The sequence below is a fragment of the Chiloscyllium plagiosum genome, unplaced genomic scaffold (genome assembly GCF_037043375.1).
Source record: "Chiloscyllium plagiosum isolate Xiang-an unplaced genomic scaffold, Cpla_swu_hap1 HiC_scaffold_51, whole genome shotgun sequence".
In the NCBI taxonomy this organism is placed as follows: Eukaryota; Metazoa; Chordata; class Chondrichthyes; order Orectolobiformes; family Hemiscylliidae; genus Chiloscyllium; species Chiloscyllium plagiosum.
In genome coordinates, this window is record NW_028270189.1 from 39,556,836 (window position 1) to 39,566,536 (window position 9,701).

Sequence of the window (9,701 nt, forward strand, 5' to 3'; positions counted from 1 at the left end):
ACAAAATCTGAAAAATGTCCTCACACATGTCAACTCACACAGGCACGTAAGTGCACAGAGATAAACATTAATATCATTATTTTCCCATTTTCAGAATCACAAACATGCGATGACAGAGGCAGCTTAATTAGTTATTTTGAAACCACATTGATCAGCATATATACAATATCACACGCACACACAAATTCAGAGTCTCACATGCAGACACACAAGTGCATAGATGAACAAATAGAGGGGCGTTTATTAAATAAGGATAATGGGCACAAGGAGCAGCAAGTATCCACAAACAATAGTACAAACAAGCTGATCAGGAGATGGTTTGGGAAAGATTGCCACACAAGCAAACATCATCATCTAAATATAAACATCCAACAAAACATAACATTGCATGCTAACATTTATTAAGCATAAACATGAAAATAACCCAGTGTAGGTAGGATCTGAAACAGACACATAAGCATACGTTTTAGATAGCACTAATGAAAAGTGAACACTCACAAAGACATTACAAGATAAGCATAGGCAGCAACGAAGTGGCATATTAGCATGATGATGCTTACACAATGTGAAAAGACCAAAATGTCGGTGCACAAACACATGAGCACACCAGCAGTAAAGGAACAGGAATATGTTTATTCATTCACAGACTCCAACATGGGCTAGAGTGAAGTAAGAGACTCTTATAACCACATACACAAACATTAAAGGGAAACCAAACACACCAAGCAGTAGATCAAATAAATTAAGGGACACACGTACAAAAACATATTCCTAAATATACAGATCCTACAAACTAAAATATGAAGCAATGTCCTGACTGTGATGTCACTTATATTCATGATTTGCCAAGCAATTGGTCACCAATACAAAAGATGAGAATCACATTTGAACTTTTATTCAGTGCTGGCCACAATTTTCAACTAAAGTGCTGTCACAGCCTATATTTAAAATATATTGATATAATTAAAATCATCATTGGTCATAAGCATTCCTCAAATAATAATATCCTTAAATAATAGATGAAAAGAAAAATAATTTAAAACGTTCTGACATGGACAATGAAGAAAGAACATGTGCAGTTAGTATTTGTAATTTCTTGCTGAGTCAATAACGCACTAATAGATACAGATAAGAGTCACACTTGAGAAATACCTGACTGCTTTATGAAGATGTAATGGTCTCCAATTACATGACTTGGATGCAGATAGATCGATATGGATCAATAAACAATCTCAATGCGTTCTCTCGGCTTTATATTCATAGATTCAATAGATCGCACTTAGATTGAAGACTATGAGGATGATAACAGCAACATCTGGACAACTGCTTCCACGTTCATCACCTTGTTCTTCCTGAGTATTTTCTACAGCGCTGCCGTCACTCTGGTGAAGGTGAGAATAATCACATCTTTCTCACGCCAAGCAGCCCGATATGTTTTGTGAAATCTCTAAGTGTGCCATTGAAAAAACATTAAATCTGAAAGTCCCTGATCATAAACATCTGCGTCATTGCTTTCTCTCTCTTTTCCAGGTTAAGTGAATGAGTTGTGGACCCCTTTGATTTTCCTGATCTGCTTATCAAGGTCTCTGAATTCCCAATCTCCAATCTGTCCTGTTGCTGACTCTAACAGTGAGATGACTTCAGTTTATCAGCGTGTAACTGAGACAATTATTGATGGATTTTCCTTCTTACTTTGATATCTTTGATATGGTTGTGGTTGGAAGAATTTGTAGCTTCCCAGTTGTTTGAAGCCCGTTTGTTTTGTTTTTATTTGTTCCTTACTCAGAATGGTTGCCTACCCTTTCTGATGAGCCTTTGTATTCCCTTTCTTGTGACTGTTACTGATGTACAGAAAATTCCCAGCTCACAGCGCATGTGTTCTCGTCTCAATGTGGCATCCAGCCATTATATTCACTTCTGTTAGCTTTTACATCAATCTTTTGGATAAAAATGCTTTCTGAAATGGTTAATAAATCTCGAATGAATATGCACTAATCTTGAGTTTGCTTAATTCTTTCTTCAAGGCCAGTCAGTAATAATACATTTACCCACATCCTACTCCTTTCCCAGCCAAATACTTTCGCTTGTTCTGTTTGAATGTATATTATCCAGTCATTTAGTTTAATGCTGCGCTACCATGCAGCCCACTAATGTAAATGCGCCTTTCACACGATATGCCTGATGGAACACTCCAGAGGCAGAATGATTAGAGAACAATTCCGCTTATGCACCAAGGGTCACGGCCTCGGGTCACCTCATGATAATTTTATAGGTTCCACCAGAAGCCGAAAAAAGGCAGACAACGGAGCTTGAAGGTTTTCTCTACACTGTCTAAACTAAAAGTACTCCCAATGTCAGGGCAGCCTGGGTTAGTAATGCAGAAATCGCCACCTAAAGCGCCCAACGAAACATTCATCAGCCAAAAATGTCAACGTTCAGTCAGGTATTCAGACACAACACGTGCACAATCCAAGGGTGGATTCTCAGAACTGGAGTTTTTCTCACACATAAATCTCATGGAGCGCAATTCCTGGGATCTACTTGACACACCATACCTGTCAAATCCCAGGGAATGAGACTGAGATCTGTCTGATACAGGGATATTACTGAACAGCAACCCTCAAAAATAATAAATCAGAGGGCGCTGTGATCAGGCAAGGCACAGCTCATGAGTACCTGAAATATTCAGCCATTGAGATCCATATGACGCAAGACGGAATTGAGAACCAATCATAGCAACTGGTCACAGAGTCTGCAAACTATCAGCAGAGGAGAACATTCTCAATTTCTCAGAGTTGGTGAGGTGTATCATCCCGGGAATAGTGTTGTGAATCAGTCACACACCCAATCTCATAACTTTGCATTTTTTTCAAAAACATGGCACCTGAAACTAGATGCAACTTTCCAGGTGAGACAAGAGTCTTTTTATTTCAGTTTAACATAATTGCTTTGTGTTTGTTCTCTACAGCGTAGGGTGATGAAGTAGGGTTTATTTGCTCTTCTGTCCATGTGTCATGGTACATTCCCTGATTTGTGCACATACACACGGGGGATCCTCTGCTCCTTCACCCCTTTGGGTTTACCCCCTTACTATTGTATGTTCCCCTGAGTTCATCACAAAACAAAGAAGCAGGTCACCCCTCCCTGAGACTGAGATCTACCTGACACACCGATATTAATGAATAACAATCCTCAACAATTATAAATCACAGATTGATTTCGATCAGGGAAGGCAGAGATGAGAAGTTCTGGAAACCCTGCTGCTTTCCATGTCCTTTCCCACAAGCCGTCTGTCAAGCTTTGAAGCTCTTAGCTGTTCTTCCAATATCCTAACATTTTATTTTAAATTGCTATTAATATTTTTCTGTAATTTTGTATTATAGACCAAAGCACAGGTTGAACCAACAAGGACTCCAAACACTGAATGGAGTTCGTTTTTTAAAATTCTTGTTTCTATCCAGAATTTTCCTTCCATACAATGTAACCTTTTATTTCCCATCACCCAAGTCACCCATAGTATCTTTACTTTCAGCTACTAACCAACACCAGTAAATTGAATAATTTATGTTCAAAGCCCCTCCCATCATCAAAGGTACGGCAGAAGTAAGAAGAGCTGGAAGGAGATTGGAGTCAATTTTTCTTGTGGTGAAACATTACTACTGTTCTGACACAAGGCATTTCTGAGGGATGGTCTAGTGAAGCTATGTGGATGGAACTCAGAAATAAGAAAAGCATGATTACTTTGATGCGATTGCAATAGTCCCCCCAGTAGTCAGAGTGAAATTGAGTAGCATATATGTCGAAAGATCTTATTTATACGTGAGAATAATAGGATTGTAATAATAGCAAATTTTAATGTTTAATTTCTTTACATAAAGTGGGACAGCCATGGTCTTAAGAGCTTGGATGGTGAGGAATTTGGTAAGTGCTAAAGTCAATTTTCTTCATTAATATGCAGATGTAACTATCACAGAAGGAGCAAACCTGACCTACTCTTGTGATATAAGGCAGGGCAAGGGACTGAATGGTTAGTAGGGGAGCTTTTGGGGGCCGGGATCATAATGCCATTAGTTGTAAAATATTTTTGGAAAGGATTGGCATTATATATAAGTTAATGTTCTTAATTGGACGAGGGCAAATTTTGATAGTATGAGACAAAACCTTTCAAGGGTTGATTGGAGTAGACTGTTTGCTGCTCAAGGGACGGCCGGGAAGAGTGAAGCTTTCAGAAGTGAGATAACGGGAGTTCGGAGGCGGGATGTTCCTGTTAGTGTGAAGGTAAGGCTGGTAAGAGGAGGGAACATTGGAGGAATAAAGATATTGAGCCTTTGGTTCGGATGAAGAATGAATCATATATTAGATATAGATAAATGGGATCAAGTGAATCTCGAAGAGTACAAGAGGTGCAGGGACATTCTAAAGAGGGAAATGAGGAGGGCAAGAAAGGAAAATGAGATAGCCTTGGGAGATAATGTTAAAGATAATCCAATGAGATTTGACTAGTACATTAAGAGCAAAGGGGTAGATCATAGAGTCATAGAGATGTACAACTTGGAAACAGATCTTTCAGTCTCACTTGCCCATGCTGACCAGATATCCTAAACTAATCTAATCCCATTTGCCAGTACTTGGCCCATATCCCTCTAAATCCTTCGTATTCGTATACACACTCAGATGCCTTTTAAATGTTGAAATTGCACCAGCTTCCTCTGGCAGTTCATTCCATACACACCATCCTCTGCATGAAAACGTTACTGCTAAGGTACTTTCAACTTTATCCCCTCTCACTCTAAACCTGTACTCACGATTATAGGTTTAGATGAGACTCCACCCACCTCAGGGAAAAGACCTTGTCTATTCACCGTATCCATGCCTCTGATGATTTTATAAACCTTTATAAAGTCACACCTCAGCCTCCAACGCTCCAGGGAATTCAGCCCAAGCTTATTCAGCCTCTCCCTATATAACTCTACATGGCTGTGAATATGTATAAGCCTAGAGGGATGGCTTCATAAATCATGTTGCATTTTATATAAATGCTTTTTTAAATTATCATATAGTTTAAAATGGAGGATGGGTGCCTTTGCAATTTCATACCAGTAGCCCAGAAAGACCTGGGGAAATAAACTGCAACAAAAAAATGGACAAAAAGTGATTGTACTACGGATAATCTCACCATATCATTCGTGTAAAAAATAATTCCCTATTTTGACCTTGAAGTTAATAGAGTCTATTAATTAGTCCTGTGTGTGTAATAATTTTCATCTATCTGTCATTCTACATTTCGTTGTTATAGTTACCGTGTGGATTACTGCACCTCTCTAAAAATTCAAAACAAAATAAAGTAAAACTGCAAATTAATATTGTATCTAATTACTACAAAAAATTAGCAATTCAATGACACCAAATTGGAAAGGAATGTTGTAATGTAGCCAATTCTGAGGAGTACAAGAAGTTGCAAGAGATCATTAATTAATTTACGGTATGTTCAAATAATTAGCAAATGAAGATTCACACAGATAAACGTAAGGTGTTACATCTTGGTAGGAATAATGTGCAGGTCACTTATTCAAAGATGCACGTCTAAGTGAGGGAGAGAAACAAAGGGATCTCAGACAATGACGTCAGTCACTAACAATTTCACCACAGGTTCGGAAGGCCATAAAAATGCAAACAAAGCTCTAAGCTTTATCTCTAAAGGGATAGATTTGAAAGTAGGGTTCCTATAAAAATCTGTTTGACTATAATTAAGAGTATTGCTTGCAGTTCGAGTTGACATATTATAGAATGGATGAGAGAGTGTGAAGAGAAGATTTATAAGAATGCTACACAAGTTTCTGGCTGTGTATATCAAGGAAGAATTGCTGTGCTGTTCACTTTTCTCTTGTAAAGAAGGCTGACAGTTCTAAAATTATGAAAGGTTTTGAAAAGAGAAGGTACAGAGAAAACATTTCACTACGGGGTAGAACATAACTAGAGGCTGTCAATACAAGATGGTACCTCAAGAAATTCAAAAGGGAACTCAGAAGAAACCTCTTCACTGAAAGAATGATGAGAACGGGGAATATGTGACCAGACGGAATAGTTGAAATCATTAGTTGAGATGTATTTCAAGGAAACTAGGTGAGCACTTGGAAGGGATGGGAATAGAGAATTACAATGGGCGATTTAGATGAGGAAAGATGTGAAACATCTTGAGTGGAACATAAGCGCTGGCATGAACTGATTGTGCCAAATGGTCTATTTTACCTCTGTAATCCGATGTAGAAAATCACCATTGTATGAAACAAAACGTGTATTAAAAACATCGAGAAGAATTATAATGTTTCTCACAAAAAAGTCTCAAGTATTCACCACTGAATGTTAATGATTTTATCACATGGCCACACTTCACTATTTGCTTGCTAGCACTGAAACAGCAGTAATCACAGTACTCTAACTAGGAGTAGGAGTAACCCAGTGTCCATGCACCAATTGGGGGATCTTACTGACTTATTAATGGTCTCAGTAGGACCTGCCAACCTGGTCCTGGGAATGTTGTGAACACTCTAGCCCTCACGGCTTCTTTCACTCACTCTGATTTCCAGTTCCCGTAATGATCGCCACCATGGACAGGAGACTGTTCCAGTATGCAGATGGGATGCTCTGTTATGAGCCATAAGGTACTTCATTAGGAGGGACATCCTGCAGGTGTGTCTCTAGGATGCAGGAGAACGTCTCACACACAATGGAGGACCCACCTACTGATAAACTGCCAGCATTGGCGGGAACAGACTCTACATTGACCACCTGATTGGCCATCCTTTCCCTAATTTGGGATCAATAAAATACTATGGAGGTGGAAATATGAGAGCCACTGAAACTCCTTCCTCCCTTATTATTATCCACCTAATGACCTGCAGCCTGTCACTAGAGGGCTGATAGAACCCAGTCCCATTGCAATATTCAAGAACATGAAGAGCTGGCAGACTGGTCAAAATTGATAAAGCTTAACACAAACAGTCTTGTCCTGAGTGTTAAATTCTAAAGTGCAACTTGAGATGAGTTCAATAAAAATGGCAGAAGTACCGAAACAACCATTTCCATCCATCAGAAACAAATTTCTATGAATGGGAACGGGTGGTCCGCTATTTGGAATGGAGCAGTGCATTTGAAACGTTAATGTGGAGCAGCAATGTTATATGATGGATGTGTGCACAGTTTGAAGCTGTTTGCTGATTCAGTTTTGCTAAAGCTTTGGCAGATACATTCCAATTAGAATCAATTAAATCTGCCAAAGTGAACATTAAATACTCACATTTATGAGATGCTTTAACATAGTACATAGAAAAGTACAGCACAGAACAGGCTCATTGGCACACGATCTTTTGCTGAGGTTTAATCCTAATGTAAAATATAATAACAACCTACACACCCCTCAACTCACTGCGAAACATGTGCATGTCCAGCAGTCGCTTAAAAGTCCCGAATGACTCTGCTTCCACCACCACCACTGGCGATGCATTCCATGCATTCACAACTCTCTACGTAAAGAACCTACCTCTGACGTCTCCTCTATACCTTTCTCCTAATATCTTAAAATTATGACCTCCCTCGTACCAGTCAATCCTGCCCTGGGGAAAAGTGTCTAGCTATTGACTTTATCTATTCCTCTCATTATCTTGTATACCTCAATCAGGTCTCCTCTCTTCCTCCTTCTCTCCAGAGAGAAACGTCTGAGCTTATTCAACCTTTCTTCATAAGGCAAGCCCTCAGTCCAGGCAGAATTCTGGTAAACCTTCTTTGAATGCTCTCCAAAGCCTCTTTCTTATCGTAGGGCGACCAGAACTGGACACAATATTCCAAGTGTGCTCTCACCAGGGACTTAAAGAGCTGTCGCAAAACCTCGCGACTCTCAAACTCGATCCCCCTGTTAATTAAAGCCAAAACACCAAATGATTTCTTAACAACCCTATCCATTTAGGTGGTAACTTTGAGGGATCTATGTACTGCACACCCAGATCCCTCTGTTCCTCCACACTGCCAAGAATCCTGTCTTTAACCCTATATTTATTCGAGTCCGACCTTCCAAACTAGAAAAGGATGCACCAAATGCCAAACAGGGGAAGTTTATTGGCACGTATCAGAAGAGTTAGGACCAAGACCAAAAACATGAAACCGGCTTTTAAGCAAGCTTTCAAAGAGAGAATGAGTACCAGAGGGCATCTGAGGAAGTTTATCAGTAAAGTACAGCTAATTAAGGGGCTTGGCAATACTCATGGACAAAAAGATATAAAGCAATCAGAGAACCAACGAACAGAGGGTGTATATAAGGGGTACAAGAGACAGCGTGGATCAAGGCTTTGAAGAATTTAGAGATAGACGTAAGTTTAAACTCAATACATTAGATCTCAGTCCTTTCTCTATAAGCACAAGTTTAAGTTTACCAGTCTTGTCCAGGCCAGCAGTAAATGGGATTTTTATTTGCACTGTGCACATCTCCTGATTTCACAAGATATCTTAGTTTTGTAAATGCAATAGAATGCATTTTTCACCGTTTCAGCAATTCATTAAATAGAAATTAACCAAAGTAAACAACTTTCCAAAGCTGTCTTTCTACAGCCAGACTGATACAATATTCAAAGAGGATCTTCATGAACAAAGTGGGCTTGTCAGGGGGTTAAATCATTTCAAATTCGAAAACTAGATTCCATTTTAATCATATCAGCTGGATGTTGGATACTCCATTAACAAAAGGTTCCCAAATTCAAACGATTGTTTGCAAATACTGAAATATTTTGACATAAAGGGAAACAACATTTTATACTGAACAAGAAAAGAGTTCTGATGCTTTGGAAAGTGCACAATGATTGATCGAGATGTTCCCAATTGGAAAATGGACTGGTCAGATGGTGATGGACAGTTGACAACTGAACTTTGTTATGTTTTCAATTGGCAGGTTGCCTAAGTGGTCAAGGTATTGTTATGCCAAATGAGGCAGAGAATGGCCATCACCAATTTAGTCGAATCACAACAAGCATTGGCAGTTAACTGCCAACCATCACCTGGTCCACTCTCCATTCCGTTACCAATCAGCACTCACTACCCAGACAGATTAAATGCTTTCTCCTTTTCCATTGGAATTCTTGAGAGTGTCCTGATAAGTACAATATTAAAGACTTAAATAAAAAAAACTTTATTTTCATCAATACTCAAATTTCCATGTTGTACCAGCTGGCAGAGATGAAACTTAACTATAATGTATCAGGCCGACAATGAACTGGTAAAGTTCTGCACTGGTCTCAGAGGAAAACCAGCAACAATGTCCTTGTGGAGACATGACTTTGCCTTTGATCCTATACAACAACAATTTCAAAGCCATTGAGGAACAGAAATAAATAGGAACAAACCACGTGCACATACACACAGCACACTATTATTTAAAGTAATAGAGAGAAATTCTGCACCAAGAGAAAACCTAATTGTCATTCTGAATACTGAATGTGGCACCAAAAGCACCTTTGTGATAATGACAGTTTGAAAGTCTAGCCCATATTGGTTTGCAGCAGTTGAAGAATTAGTCATTCTATTATGAATCCCGGTTAGTTCCGACACCAGTATTTGATCATAGATTCAGATTGTTTTAAAGGCAGATATCAATATGAAGTTGCACAGTAGCAGCAGCACGACTATCCTACGGACAACACTAAAGAGATTTCACA

At 39.0% G+C, this 9,701-nt stretch overlaps 1 long non-coding RNA gene across 1 annotated transcript; it reads left to right on the forward strand.

Annotated features, from left to right (window-relative positions):
* Positions 1–1,262: 1,262 nt before the first annotated feature.
* Positions 1,263–1,989, forward strand: LOC148135213 (uncharacterized). The gene is made up of 2 exons (XR_015755527.1): positions 1,263–1,391; positions 1,531–1,989. It is a non-coding gene; the product is annotated as an uncharacterized LOC148135213 (long non-coding RNA).
* Positions 1,990–9,701: the final 7,712 nt, after the last annotated feature.